Consider the following 15,934-nt stretch of genomic DNA (forward strand, 5'->3'; position numbering starts at 1 on the left):
TGTTTTTATATACAGCAAATTAATTACAATATATACTGCAGGTCAGAGGTGCCCAAACGTTTTGCAATAAGAGACAAAAATCTAAATCATGATTGACGGCCATAGATTAAAGTAAATTTTGTGTTAAACAATATATTATTTTAAAATTGATTTTCCATTTGTAAAATCCCCTTACAATGTCTACATATCAATGAAAAAGTAGCATATTTTTTTCCCTACCTTTCTTGTAATTTGGCAAGATAAATTTACTTGAAAGGTAAAATTGTCAAGATATTTAGACTTGTTTTAAGAGATTATATATTTTAGTTTACTTTTCATACATCACTGGCACTTTGTTTTTAACATAAATATAACACAATTTTGAGAGGTTTATGCTTAAACGGCTAAATATGGGTTATGCTTCAATTTTTTTTTTTCTTATGACTGGTCATCTTTCTTTTTGGTTTGGCTTGCTTGAGAAAGGAAAACGTTAACTTTAAGACACTGGGTTTAATAAAGTATTGATTAAGTTTTAAGTATCAGATAAGCTGAAAGCATAATTCTGTGAGTTTACACAGAAGTTGTGGCTGTGAAATACCACATATGTTCAGGTTACCTTAGATGACCATTTGGTGGCAGCCCTATCATGCCTCTGACTGACCGCGACCTTCATGCCAGTGCCAGATCACGCAAGATCAATATTCCTCCTTTGATAGCCATTCATTCATCATGCTGCCAGGGGATGCCTGGAAAAAAAAAAGACACAGAGTGATCAAAATTTCCATTTAAAGATAAATTTCTAGCACTCTACTTTCAACCAACATTTAGAGGCCCAGTTTAGGAAATAGGGTTCATTGACCTTATACACAGCATTTTACATAGATTTTCTTTGAGCAACGCTGTCTTATTTTAGTTCAAAGAAAGCAGAACTCAGAAAGAGGGAGCGGGACAAGATGCAAAAGAGAAATGAAAAAGAATTGTGCGCTCAAATACAACCACTGGAAAATACATTTATAGGAACTGCTAACCACGCAGTTTAAAAGTACAGAGCAGAGAGATTGAAGACAATGTGAAGCTATGTTGTCTGTACTAAGCAAGTCCCTTTTTTTGCCCCATACTTGAGAAGACTGAGCGCCAGTGCCAATCATTCTGACAGAAACCGCTCTTGGCTACTGTTATGGCAGTGTGTTTGAGGGGAATGGGGTCAGCCGAAGATAGAAAGTTGGACCAAAAAGGGGCAAAACTGTGAACATACTGTGAACTGTATCCATGATCAAAAACAAACAAATTCCACAGCCACGGAATCATCTGGTCAGCTTCTGTTCGCTCCAGACGCCCTTTCCACTCGAAACCAACAGGGACACTAATATTGTCAAATTATGAATGCATTGGGTTTGACCTATACATTTTGGTTACTGTTTTTGAGCATTTATGACAACTGTTGGTGAACGTGGTCTCAGCACAATGCACATAAGATCTGGAAGGACACTAGTCAGTTAAATGAAGATGGTTTTAAAATGTTTCCATGTGTAGAATCAGTAAGTAGTGTGAATTTATGCAGGCTTCATTAAACACAAAAACTGTGTACTTTCAGTTATTTTACTGGTGATATACTGAAAGGTTTTGTTTTATTAGCATCTTTTCATGCGTGAAAATAATTATTGTTAATACAATTGCTTCATTTAAAAGCTATGAAGTTAGAAAACTAGGAGGAGAGAGTTTTTCAGAGTTTTTCAGAGAATTTTCTGTTTTTACAAAATAGCTGTATCCATTTTATGTTTTTGTTTTAGGGTTGTGTAGTACAATAAAACTCCACACACTTTTGAGTGGCGAGTTGAATGAGCGAGAGAGAGAGAGAGAGCAAGAGAGAGACCTATAAAATGAAGAAAGCCATAATTTTGACCTTTTGCATTTTTTTGAGACAAACTTTCACAGGCTACAACAGAAAAGTAAAAAAATAAAAAACGTGTTAGAAGTTTAAGTGTAAGGCAAAGATACTTCCTCATCAATAATGCGCTCAAATTTTTAGACAAGACAAGAGAGAGAACGAGAGAATGCTTTCTGCTTGCGTCCATAAGAGTGAAGCCCCTGTTTCCTGCTGACTACTATGAAACGAGATCATTAAATTGATTCCATCTGTACATTTGTGGATAACTTTCCATCCACCAGCACATGCTTCAGCCCCTTTCCTGCACGTTTCTCTTTATTTACAAAGATTTACCATCTGTATGCAGCCAAAAATCTATACTAACGTATATGATATCTTATATTCTATCTTATGATGTATATCTTTGTCAAACTGTTCATATAGTATACCAACAACCTTGAACCCTGGAGCGTTTCACCTAAAACAAAATAATATAAGTGTGTGCCATAATTGCTTCTAATCGTTTAATAATCCTCACTAAACTGAAACATTAAACACTGTACCCTGTTGGTGAATGGAATGCATTGACACTTAACTAGTTGTAAGTTGTAAATTATCATGGCTTTTGGGACAACATAAAAGTACTTTTTGGCAGTTCTACATTTACTAAAGATTAATGACATCTGAATGTTACTACCATCATCTCTCAACCAACGCTTGACTGATTAATGCTGCTGTTTGTGTGTGAAGTCAAACTAATTGCTGTTTACAGAGTTTGTAGACATTGTCCTTATCCAGATGCCATCCAGACATTAACTTGCTTATTGCAGACTCTCATTCATCAGTTTGAACTAAATTCAAAGTTCACAGTTATGCAATCAAAGGAAATGTGTTTAGTGAGTATATTCTGATATGTCTTATGATCACTTCAAGATGTGTTATGTGGTCTGTAACAGCTTCTCTTGTCTCATGGTGGCGCTGGTGCACTCTCACATGCCTAGTCCATTTTTATAGGAATGTAATTTGTGAATGACACATTGCAAATCTCAACACATTCAAATTCACAGCAGACATAGAGTACATGCCTGGTAATTTCAAATATATGAAATAGACAATTAAATAATTGTTAATATTTCTTGCAATATAAATAAAGTGTTGTTGTTGTTGTTATTATAAACAATAATACTTATAATTATTACAATAATGGTCTCGGCTTGGAACAACATGATAAAAGACAACTTAAATTTACAATGATTTATTACTATTTAATAATATACCTTTTTGCAGAGAATATTATGTTAATCATTTGTAATATACAGTAATTTCCTATCAACAATATGATATTTTAGGAAAGATATTTTACAGACAGGTTTGACCACTTGAGGCCTGGTGCAAGGGCAAAACATCTCCCATGTCCAATATAGAAGCAATTAATGCACATCTTAATATTCCTGATTGTAAACACCATCAATGACCTTTCAAGAACCTTTAGCACACCCTTCTTAGTGAAAAGTCTATTTTTCTAGAGAGCTTGCCTGAAAACCCATATCCTCTGGTGAAGCCTCTCCAGATATTGTGTATTGCTGTCATATAGCATGTTCACTTCAGTTTCTTCATGGAAACCCATATAAGTGTTAGGATAGCGTTAGTGCATTTTATTTATACATGTATTGATTTATTGTTTTCTAGTTATTACATTCTCTATTTATTTATTTAAAATTTCAAGTAAGTAAATGTGTAAAGTACATATTAGTATTAGTATTAGAAGTATGTATCATAGTTGATATTCATAATTTATACAGGTATCAAAGAAAGTGCAACTAGTGTATAATTTCAATGTTGTTTTGCTTTGCTTGGTTTATTTTAGTATGTTGCTTATATTTTAAGCAATAAGGATATATGTAATATACTGTTGTAGTAGTTAATAATGTTAGTAGTACTTAATAAAAAAATAAATAAATTAAGAGCAGTCACATATCTAGACAAAATAGGGTGTTTGTGTATAACCAGACAAGAAAGGGACTATAAATCTTGATGATTTAAAATATATTTTGTGTTGGTTTTCAACTTTTCCAGTTCTTTAGTCATTAAGTCATGACAATTTTATTTATATAACACCTCATACAATACAAGTTGATTCAAAGCAGCTTTACAGTAAAAGTCAGAGTGAGTTTGTAATTAAATAACTTACTGTGGGTATAGAAAAGAATCACCCCACTTTAAAATAATCACATTTTCTTGCTTTGCAGCCTGAAATGAAGAAGAGGAAATGTTTAATCCAGCTGTATTTTCTAAGTGCAACCTATAACATACAAGGAAATAAAAAACAAAAAACAAACAAAAAAACAGATTCACTAAGGAAAAAGGATAACCCCCTTGTGTCTGTCAGGGAAACACACACTGGACAGACCGGTAAGTTCTCAAACAATCCATAAACACTTTATTAAATGACTTGAATTAAATATATAGCAGCAGAGGAGGTGATAATACAGCAGAGGAGGTGATAATGGGAAGGTTTTAGTTATGAGCCCAACTGGCCAATCGTTTCTCCTTCGAGTCTCCTTCAAAAGTACCACATCTCCATTCTGTAGGTTTGGTCTAGCTGCGCGCCACTTGCGACGTACTTGAAGTCCACTCACATATTCATTCTTCCATCTTCCCCAGAAGACATTGGCTAAGTACTGAACACTACGCCACTGTGCTCTGTATAGGTCATGATCTTCAAATTGCTCAGGTTGTACAGGTGGAGCTCCAACTTTCTGTGTGAACAGCATTGCTGGTGTTAGTATCATTGGCAGTTCCGGATCCGTGGAGACTGCAGACGAGCATTCACAATTGCACTTACTTCTGCCATGAATGTTACCAAAACTTCATAAGTGAGTCTTGCAGGGCTGTGTTGCAGGAGCATAGCATCAAGCATACGTCGGGCAACTCCAATCATGTTCTCCCAAGACCCTGCCATATGAGAAGCATGTGGAGGATTGAACTGCCAGCAACATTTGTTATCTGACAAGTAAGCTTGGATGTTTGTGTTGGTGCAACCTTGCTTGTCAATTTGTAGCTCTTTGCAGGCTCTCACAAAGTTGGTTCCACAATCAGACCTCAAGATCTTGGCGGGGCCTCTGATGGCAAAGATTGATGACAATTGATAATTTATGATGCCATGATCTGCTCCTCTGGTTTGCCTCTCAATTTTGCGACAGGTTACACAGTTGAAGATGGAGCTGCTGACTGGCCTTTTACCTCCAACAATCCAGTAGCCTCCTGCCCTGATGGCACCTTCTGTAAGATGACGGCCTTGGCGAGACACCTTCTCATGAAAGTGTTAAATCAAAAGCTGGGTAACATGATGTTTACCATGTATAAGAGCTGGATGCATTCCTTCATATGGTAGGTGAGCTCTCCCCAGTCGACCTCCTACGTTGAGAAGTCCTTCTGTGTCAATTAATGGACAGAGTTTGCTAAGAGGACTTAACTTTGTACAGACTGACCTTGTTCTAGGCATTTAAAGTCATCTCTGTAGACTTCTCTCTGGACAGTTTGGATGATTTTGTCTCAAGCCTGTTTTAACTGCTCTTCCGCCTTATGTTGGCTGCAAATGTGCCACCCACGACAGACACCTTTTGACCCAAGCTTAAAGGACTTGGCTATGTGTTGCAACCGTGCTACAGTCTTCAACAGGGAGCTCCATCTTGAAAATCGCTGGAACCTTTCACTTCCAAGGTTTCTTTGTGACAGGTTAGTAACACAGGAAATGCATTAAGGACGAAGCTCTGCTTCTAAACCAAAACAATGAAGTCAGTTGCTCGGAAGGGAGGCCTCTGCTAGCAGCATCAGCTGGATTAAGGTGATTAGGCAAAAAGTGCCTTTGATGTGGCTGTGTTGAGTGTCTAATGCGCTGTACTCGGTTGTGAATGTAGACGTAGAAACGCCTTGTTTCATTGAAGATGTATCCTAGCACTACCTTAGAATCAGTGTAGAATCTCACATCATCCAGTATTGTGTCCAGCTGTTCTTGAAGCATTTCTGCTACTTCAACTGCTAGTACAGCTGCACACAACTCAAGTCGAGGAACAGTGACATCTGGCTTTGGAGCTAGTTTTGCTCTGCTGAAGAGGAAACCCACTTCACTGAGACCATCTGCGTTTGTCATTTTCAAGTAAGCTACTGTGCCTACAGCTTTAGTAGAAGCGTCACAAAAGACAATGATCTCTTCTCTGTGTGCAGTAGACAACAAAGTGGATGTATACATCCTTGGGATTTTTAGTCCTTGGAGATGTTTGAGGGAATCCTTCCATTTCTGCCATCGCTCTTGTTTCTCTTTGGGCAAAACAACATCCTAATCATCTGCACCTCCAGAGATGTCTCTCAGAATGGAGCGACCCCAATGCTTACAGGTATTATAAATTCTAGAGGATCATACAAGCTGTTGATGGTAGATAGCACTCCTCTCTTAGTGTAAGGTTTGTCGCTTATGGATAATTGAAATACAAATGTATCTGTTGACAAGTCCCAGTACAATCCTAAGCTTCGTTGGATGGCTGGTGAGTTTGCACCAAGATCGAGGCCCTGTAGAGTAGCTGCCAGATCTTCATTCGGGAAGGCTCTCATGATGACGGGGCTGTTAGATGAGATCTTGTGTAGGCGAAGGTTGGATCGTGCTAGCATCTGTTGAGCTCTGCACAATACATCAACAGCCTCAGCTTCTGAACTGAATGATTTCAACCTGTCATCCATGTAGAAATGGCACTCAACGACTAGTCTAGCTGTTCTCTTGAGTCCGTATACAGCTACAGATGGGGAGGGGCAGTTGTCAAAAACGTGGACCCTCATGCGGTACTCCACAATATGTCCATCAAGGTTGTGATCTCAAAACCACAAGAAGCACAGATAATCTCGATGTTCCTCTTTGACCAGAAAACTGTGAAATATTTGCTCAATGTCTGCCATTACAGCATAAGAGTCAGATCTGAAGCAGATGAGCACACCTATCAGGCTGTTGTTCAGATCTGGGCCATTGAGGAGAATTTGATTTAGGTATATGTTGTTGTATTGAGCACTTGAATCAAACACTATCCTAATCTTCCCAGGCTTTTGTGGGAGATAAATGCAAAAACTTGGGAGGTTCCAACATTCCTTGTTGTAATGCGCAATCTCCGCATGTTTTTTTTTTAACATTGTCTCCATGAATTCCATATAATGGTCTTTCATGTTTGCCTTCTTTTCCAGAGTATGGCGAAGAGATAAGCGACAACTGACAGCTTGGTCCCTATTGTTGGGCAGGTGCTCTCTGGGACAGCGAAACGGGAGTGGAGCCACCCAACTATTTGCTTCGTCTTTGGTGAATTCACTGTCCATAATATTCAGGAAAGCCTTATCCTCTCTGGATAGTGCAAGCATATTGTCCTCATTGGTTTGTTAGAAGATATGCTTCCCGATGTCATGAGATCGTTTGGTGCTCCTTATAAAGAGTCTGGGATCTTCACCAGTGAATCTTTCCTTAGAACTGATGCTGTTTTTGAAGCTGGGCCAGCAGTGCTCACCATGGATTTGTGAGCTCCACCGAAGCACACATCTCCTACAATCACCGACACCAGGTCGAGCAGTTGGGCATATGGAGCATTGTGGGGTCCATTTCGTTGTTTGCAGACCTTATGTGCACGGATAAGATTTCTCCCAATGAGAATAAAAATGTCAGCTGCAGGATCGAGAGGAGGTATCTGAAAGGAAATGGCTTGAAGATAAGAGTGGTAAGCAGCGGCTTCAGGAGTGGGAATTTCCTGTCTGTTGTCAGGGATTAAATTGCACTCTACGAGTGTAGGAAGCATCATTGATACTTTCCCAAGCACAAAGTCTTTTGCTCTCCTCCCACTAGTATCAACTGTTCCTGAGCATGTTCTCATGGTGTACGGGAAAACTTCTCCTTGAACATTGAACATATGAATAAAGGCTGACCTTGCTAAAGAGAGGTTACTCTGATCATCCAACATGACATACATACGCTTCTTATCCTCAGGATGACCATCAGGGTAAACATTGACTAGACAGATTTTTGAGCATGGCTTTCCTTTTAGGCCTATTCCACATATCTCTGTGCAGACAGACGTTGTCACCGTGGAGGTTGTCTCCTTTCTCTCCCCGCTTTGAGCCTCTGTTGGTGCTGTAGATCTCTTTTCGAACCACGGAGCGGGACCATCATGAAGGGCAGAGACATGGTCCTGGCTATTGCATTCTGAACAATGTATAGTCATTCTTTAGCCATATGATCTGAGGAAACACAGCACTTGTAACAGATAGAATTCTCCTTGAGAAATCTCTTCCTTTCAGCTAAGGATTTCGTTCTGAAACCTATGATTCCTTTTATGGAGGGGACAGTGTCTTGTCAGGTCAACAGAACCAGTGTTGACACTCACAGATGTATTCGATGCAACTTCTGTTTTGTTGACAGAGACCTTGACTGCTTCATTGGGATCCTTTCATCTTTAAGAGGAAATGTGTTGGAAGATTGAAAAGAGAAGCTGGGATCTGTTCTCATATCAGCGTGCTTGTTGACAAACAAAAAGTATGAAAAAGGTGGATAATGAAGTAGATATTCCTTCTTGTATTTAGTTCCCTTGACTATCCAGGCCTCCTGAAGACTATGAGGTAGCTTCTCAACTATAGAATTGATCCCCTTTGATGTGTCAAGGAATCCAAGATCAGGTAGACTGCCTTCCTCTTTCACTGCCTGCACTTCCAGTAGCAGATCTGCAAGCTCTTAGAACTGATTGAAATCTTTATGAGAAATCTTAGTGAAACTCTCTAAACACTTATAAACATGCCTCAATCACCTCTGGTGAACCATATTTTTTCTCTAGATGTTGCCACTGCCTGAGGCCTGCTTCTGGATCATATGCATGGGCTGCTCTTATTCTTACAGCATGTCGAAGGGACTCACCTTCTAGCCATTTGGTAAGCAAATCAAGCTCTTCATTAGCCTTTAACCCCCTGGGGTCGAAGCCCACACCGGTGCGGGCTGTCTTGTTTTTTCTTTATGACACGAAACAAACTAAAAATTATCCACGAGTTTTGATCGTACAGATAAGTGTAAGGTATCATTTGAAACGGCAAAGGGTCTATTTATTTTATTTGTTTTTTCTTTTATTTTCTTTTATTTGTGTATAGTCATAATAACAACAAAACAATGTGCTTTTAAAAAATAGAGAAAATAAACAGGTTGTGTTCTCTGCCGGCTCTGTCTCTGTCACCTCTCTTCACGAACAAGTATAAATAAAACAACACGAATCTCCGCGAATACTCGCCTCAAATACATGAGAAATATATGTATAGAAAGCTTGAAATGTTTAATTTTAAATGAAGTACGTCACGTCCAAAACAAATATTCTATGTTAAAGTCATTCGTATGAAACCAGCGCAATGTCCAGTTTTCCCGTCTCAACTGCCACCTGCCGTTCGCGCCTTTAACATTCAAACATCCACGTGAGGCGTGCGCGAATGTAAACGCCCACATCACCTCAGCGTAAACAAACAAGTTCATCCCGGCTACTTTCTGTTTCTGAAAGAAGATCTGCTGAGAGAAATAACCCAGAATTTCAAAATGTGTTTTTTTTTTCCCCTTCAGAGCACATAAACAATATACACTATGAAAATGCCAGGTTCAAAAGCTTGGAGACAGTATATATAGAAATTAAAACTTTTATTTAGCACACAAGTGATGTTAAAGACATGTATCATGTTACAAACGATGCTGTTCTTCTGAACTTTCTATTCATAAAAAAAAAATTCTTCTTAACACTTTTCAACATAATAATAATAATAATAATATTTTTTTTTTTTTTGAGCAGCAAATCAGAATATTAGAATGATTTCTGAAAGATCATGTGACTTGAGTAATGATGCTAAAAAGTCAGCTTTGAAAGACCGCTTTGATTGATCCTAATAAACTGTTTAACTGCACTCACAAGTGAATCTCAAGTTATTTTGTGTGATAGCTAAATATATTCTTAACCACAACCATATTGAGAATCATCAGAGAATCAAAATTCACCTTAAAAGGGGTTCAAACTTAAACACGCATCTAAATAGTTGTAAACGGTTACTTGCATTGGTTTTCTTGCTGAATAAGATTCCTGATGCGGTAGACAAGAGGTTCTTGATGATTTCTTTAGGAGTGAGCTGAAGATTTTCCTCTGGTTCTTCTGAAGATAGGAAAGTCCACAGTGAGTCCACAAAGTTACTTGAAGGTAAAACTGCCAGAAGGTTAAACTCAAGGGTGATGAGTCTTGGAAAGTGTGTCTCAAAGGAAATGAGCAATGAAGGGTTTGGGTTAGGGACTTTTAACGGTCCATGGTCACAAACATCTTTGGCAGACTGATCAGTGTAGAGGTGGGAATTTTGAGCGGGAGATGTTTCTTTGTCTCACGCAACACCTTATTTGCATGGTTTATGGTAGTCTAGAGGATTTGTCCAAAATTAAGTCAAAGTATAGTAAAAAAGTGTATGGTGCCAGTTATGGTGACATAATATACACCATTAATCTGGGAATCAGAAGACAGTCATTTTGATGCTTAACATGCAACGGTTTGTAAAACATAAGGGCCTTTTGCACTGCTTTAGTTCCAGAACTAAAAGTACAGTACTAAAGTACTGGGGCGATTTTGCGTGAACTATTTCCCAGTACCATTTAAAGGGTTGCATTCGCACCGACAGTGGGTACTAAGAAGTTCAACAACGTAAACAAAGAAGAGCAACGTTAACAACAGGAGGATGGAGGATGCTGTGATCGGAGCTGTGTTTTTGTTGTGTCTCGCGGGTTTCACAATAATGGACATGGAATTTCGACGTATAGGGAAAGGGAAAGGGAAGTGGTGTGTGGCCACGTATGGTGACCCATACTCGGAATTTGTGCTCTGCATTTAACCCATCCAACTGTACACACAGTAGTGAACATACACCCGGAGCAGTGGGCAGCCAATGCTGCGGCGCCTGGGGAGCAGTTGGGGGTTCAGTGCCTTGCTCAAGGGTCTCACCTCAGTTGTGGTATTGAGGGTGGAGAGAGTGTTGGTTATTCACTCCCCCACCTACAATCCCTGCCGGACCTGAGACTCGAACCTACGACCTTCGGGTTACAAGTCCAACTCTCTATCCAATGTTACTATGTCCCCAACCCGTGATCGATCCTTTGCGTTCACACAGAAGGCACGCAATTTTCCGGGACCAACGTGCAGTGTGAAAGGGGCTATAGTAACACACATTGCTTTCACTTACTTGTGACATCATACCCTCAAGGCATAGCAGATTCAGCCATCGTCGTTGCCAGGGTTGTGTACATACGTGTGGGCCAGAGATATCAAAATAGGGGCGAGGTCCTATAGGGGTATGGGCATGTTTGTTATGGTGCTTTCAAATGGGAGATGGGTGCTTTCAAATGGGAGAGCAGTTTTACCTGGGCCGACAGGAGGATCTAGTGTACCAGTTTTCAAAAGTGGGTGCGCAGACCCCCCTGTCAGTTTATGTAAGAGACCTCGAAAAGTTTTGTCTGTACAAACAAGCACATGATGGCCTCTGAGGTCTGGGAGGAAGTGTTTCAGTGCTCAAAATATTGGCCAACATCTCTAGGCAGTTTATGTGCCATGAAAGATGGTCCCTCCACAGACCCAGAGCTGAGTGACCACTCCTGACTGTTCCCCAGCCCAAGAGGGATGTATCCATTGGAAGCATTATGCGACAACAAGGAGCTCCCAACATCTAACCCTGGAACAGGAACCAAGGCTTCTTCGACATGACTAAGGCACGAAGGCATCGCCGCAAGACCTTATCATGCGAAATGGGTTGCCCCTTGAGGAAAACACCCTGGTCCTGAGCCACTACTGCAAGGGTCTCATTTACAGCAGGCCAAAACATATCATGATCAAACCAAATCAATAAACTCTTGATTGTTGGTGATTTTAATATCCATGTTGATAATGAAAAAGATGCATTTTTAGACTCTCTGATCTCTATTGGGGTTAGACAACACGTGTCATGACCAACTCATTGTCAAAATCATCCTCTAGATTTAATACTGTCACATGGAATTGATGTTAATGGTGTTGAAACTCTGCAGCAGAGCCAGATCATTATCTAGCCTTGTGTGTACTCCATATAGCTAAAGCTGCATCACGGTGAATAAAATATTTGAATAAAGATTTGAAATTCTTTTAGCTTTCATTTTATTCAAATAATAAAAAAAAAAATTCCCAACATTTCCGGAATTCGGGTTGAATGTTGGAGGAGAAGATTAAACAGCCAGTATGACAGTCTATGGCAGAAAGTAGAAGAGGACTCACTGATTGATCTGGAACACCAAAGACTGCAGGCACAAGCTAAAGAAGCCCAGCGCATGCAAGAGGAGGCGCTTGACGCAAAGGTGGCCCTGTTGAAGCACCTAGAATGACAGAGTAATCTTCAACAAGCAGAGACTGAACTCGAAGTAGCTAAGCTTGTATCCTCCATGCTCTCTATAAACTCTAGTGCAACCACTCCAGTTCCTACAGACTCTGGTTCTCCAAAACACGCAACAGCTTGCAGCGCAGCTCAACCAGGCTTGTTTACCTCAGCTCATGTCTTCCAAGCCTCAGCAGCTCCCCTTCCAGTCGCCAGCTGTGACATCATCGCTGCTGCCCTGTCCTACTGAACTGCCTGTTCCTGATGTCTCTGCGGTGTCCCTGCCATCACCTAGACTGCCACAGTGGGCCTCACCTGCTACTTACTCTGCGGGTGCACCCTTGCCCGCCGCACTCCACCCAGGGCCACAAGCAATCTCATCCCCAGTCCCTGACATCGCACCATCTGCTCATACTGCCGTTCCAGTAAACTCTGTCATTAACGTTGAACGTGGCACCTCGGCCTCCAGCAGTGTTCACTTCAAGACAAATATGGACAGCCAAGACAGCTCGTTCAGTCCGAGTTGGGTGCCAATCCTAAGCACCTCGCCTCTTAAGTTGGGTGATGCTAACGCCTTCAACTCATTTGCATTGTCAGTACAGTCTTTAGTAGGTATGCTGAGAACTCTTGAGGGCCAGAATAGTTAAGAGCTTTTGTGTGGCTCGCATGTGGACCAACTTTTGAGTAAACTGCCACCAGCCTATCACAACAGTTTTGCTGAATACTGCTTAAGCCGGGGTATTCTCCAGATGGGCACCGACAAGACCTACACACTTCCTGATTTCACAGACTGGCTCCAAATCAAGTCCCAAGTGAAACGTATCTCAAACAGGGCTGTGGCTATGTTCCAGAGTGAAACTCTGAAGGCCCCTGGTAGAGCTAGTGGAGCACCTCATCCTAGAGAGCAGCCAAGGCCAGTTCTCTTGACACGTGAGAGTGTAGCTAAGACTCCTGAGTCGACAGCCTCTAATTCCAGCTCCAAACCCAAGCCATACTGTCCCACATTGATGTCTCCAGTAAATGCTCCTCCACCAGTTATTCAGCCAAGCCCACCAGCAGCAGTCCCTCCAAATGCACACCAGATCCCTGTACCCATTGTCAATGTCTATACTCAACAGCCAGGGCCAATGGGATGGAAAAGAAAACCAGTACAAAGAGGACAGAGAGGAAGAGGCAAGACTTATAATGGTCCTCCAGGAGTGTGCTGGGGATGTGGAGAACTTGGACATAACAAAAATGACTGTCCCACCAATCCATGGCAGCAGCCACCTAGGGGTGAGTGGGGGGAGAGTTGGCAGCAGCCCACCCGGGGTCCATCACAGGGCCCAGTAAACCCTTGGGGAGGTCCAAATCAAGGATATTAGGCTTGCCCACAGAATCCTGCAGGGGAGAGTCAGCTTCCAATTTTAACAACTAAAGCTGATCAAGAACCTATTCTTCAAATTGAAATAGAGGGAAAGACCACACCAATGATGGTAGACACAGGAGCTGTTTATATTTGTGTAAATTTAAATTATGCCTCACATCTCCCCTTGTTTGGAAAATTCGCAAAGACAATGGGATTTTCGGGACAAATGCAGTTAATTGCAATGACTGCTCCAGTGTATCTACAAACAAAAAATAAAAGTGTAACAATGCCCATTCTTGTGTCAAATCAGACTCCTGTTAATTTGTTAGGAAGAGATGCGTTATGTAAATTGGGGCTACAAATTTGGTGTTCTCCATAAGGAGTATATATAGACACAATAGGAATAGAAACTCAAATCATAGTTGTAGAACCAAAAGAAAATGCTTATTGGATAGGACAGATAGGACCAGATGTGAGACAGACAATTAATAAATGGGGAAAGGTTATTGAGGCACAGATTCCAGAAGCACAATTACTAAAATCATAATTTCATTGTACAGTGATATATGATCCTGAAAGGGATGAAAAAATGAAAAAGAAATGGCAGGAAGAAACTGAAGGACAAAAAAATTAAATAATCTCACAGCACATTATAATAGGTAAACAAGGAGCAGCTCTAAGTATACCTAAATGTGAATTTGTGAAAAAAAATGGTTCAGTGTAACAGATTCTGTACCACATGTGTCTTCTGCAAACAGGGAGTTCCCTTTTTAGAGCTGTCTGAAATCAGACAAAGCTGGTCATATATGAGTTTTTGGAGGGCTTTTATTATGTAATGTTACATCAGACAGTTCTGAAACTGGTTGAGTGACATCCTGGGGTAGTGTACTGTCAATGTGAATTGGAATTAGTCTGTGCAAAACAGGGAGTTTCATTTTTAGAGCTATCTAAAATCAGAGGCAGAGAAGGTGGAATATGAGTTTTGGAGGGCCTTTATTTTGTAATGCTGCATCAGATAGTCCTGAAATTGGTTGATTGACACACTGGGGTAGTGGACTGTCAATCTGAATTGGAATTAGTCTGTGCAAACAGGGAGTTCTCTTTTTAGAGCTATCCAAAATCAAAGACAAAATTGGTCATCTATGAGATTTTGGAGGGCTTTTATTTTGTAATTGGACATCAGACATTCTTGACATGAATTTACAGATAAAATGGTTATTTTCAAGTTTATGAAAGGCTTTGATATTGTTATGTCTCATAAGACAGTTATTTTATATTATTTGGAAACTGCATTTAATATTACTCAACAGTTATATTTATTTATTTTTTTTCTTCTGTCATTCTTTAATTCATTATTGACAGAAACTCGCTGAATAAATGAAAGCCAAAGATCGCTTTTCATCTGATCTGGGTTTTTACACGACATTACCGTAACGCATAGTACTGTAAATGCGCAAACAAAAAACAATGTGGTGGCTAGAATGACCGTATGTTTTTAAAGTGGAGGCTGGCCTGACCGCAGTGCTGGCTGGCACGGAGCCAGAGATTTTTTTAGCTACTAGCCTAGAGCACTGCGCATTATAACCAATCACACATGATTCTGTTGAGCTTATGAGTACAATGGCTTCACTTCATTCACTTTGGATGAGTACATTCACTTCAGATGACTTCCGGGGGAAGTCGTGGCCTAATGGTTAGAGAGTCGGACTCGTAATCGAAAGGTTGCGGGTTCGAGTCCCCGGCCGGCAGGGATTGTAGGTGGGGGGAGTGAATGTACAGCGCTCTCTCCACCCTCAATATATCATACCACGACTGAGGTGCCCTTGAGCAAGGCACCGAACCCCCAACCGCTCCCCGGGCGCTGCAGCATGGCTGCCCACTGCTCCGGGTGTGCGTGTGTGTGTGTGTGTGCGTGTGTGTGTGTGTGTGTGTGTGTGTGTGTGTGTGTGCATTTGTTCACTACTCACTGCTGTGTGTCCTGAAACACATAGCAGTGAGTTTCAGGTTAAACGCAGAGCACCAATTTAATGATGGGTTAAACGCAGAGCACCAATTTCGAGTATGGGTCACCATACTTGACAATACGTCACGACTGACGACTTTTTTGTTCAGTGCATGCGCTCGCTGACTGAATTCTGCTCTCTGCCGTTCCCTTTCGAATGTTCACTTCACGTTGTGTAAAGCATATAAGTGTATATAAGTCGGCTCACAGCGCCATTTCATCAGATATGAATGAAGCGACAGTCATCGATTCACGTGCAGCTTATAGCATGGCAAGTGACATGGCGCTCGTGGCCTTATCTCAGGGACCAAGG

This window comes from Barbus barbus (assembly GCF_936440315.1).
Source record: "Barbus barbus genome assembly, chromosome: 15".
In the NCBI taxonomy this organism is placed as follows: domain Eukaryota; kingdom Metazoa; phylum Chordata; class Actinopteri; order Cypriniformes; family Cyprinidae; genus Barbus; species Barbus barbus.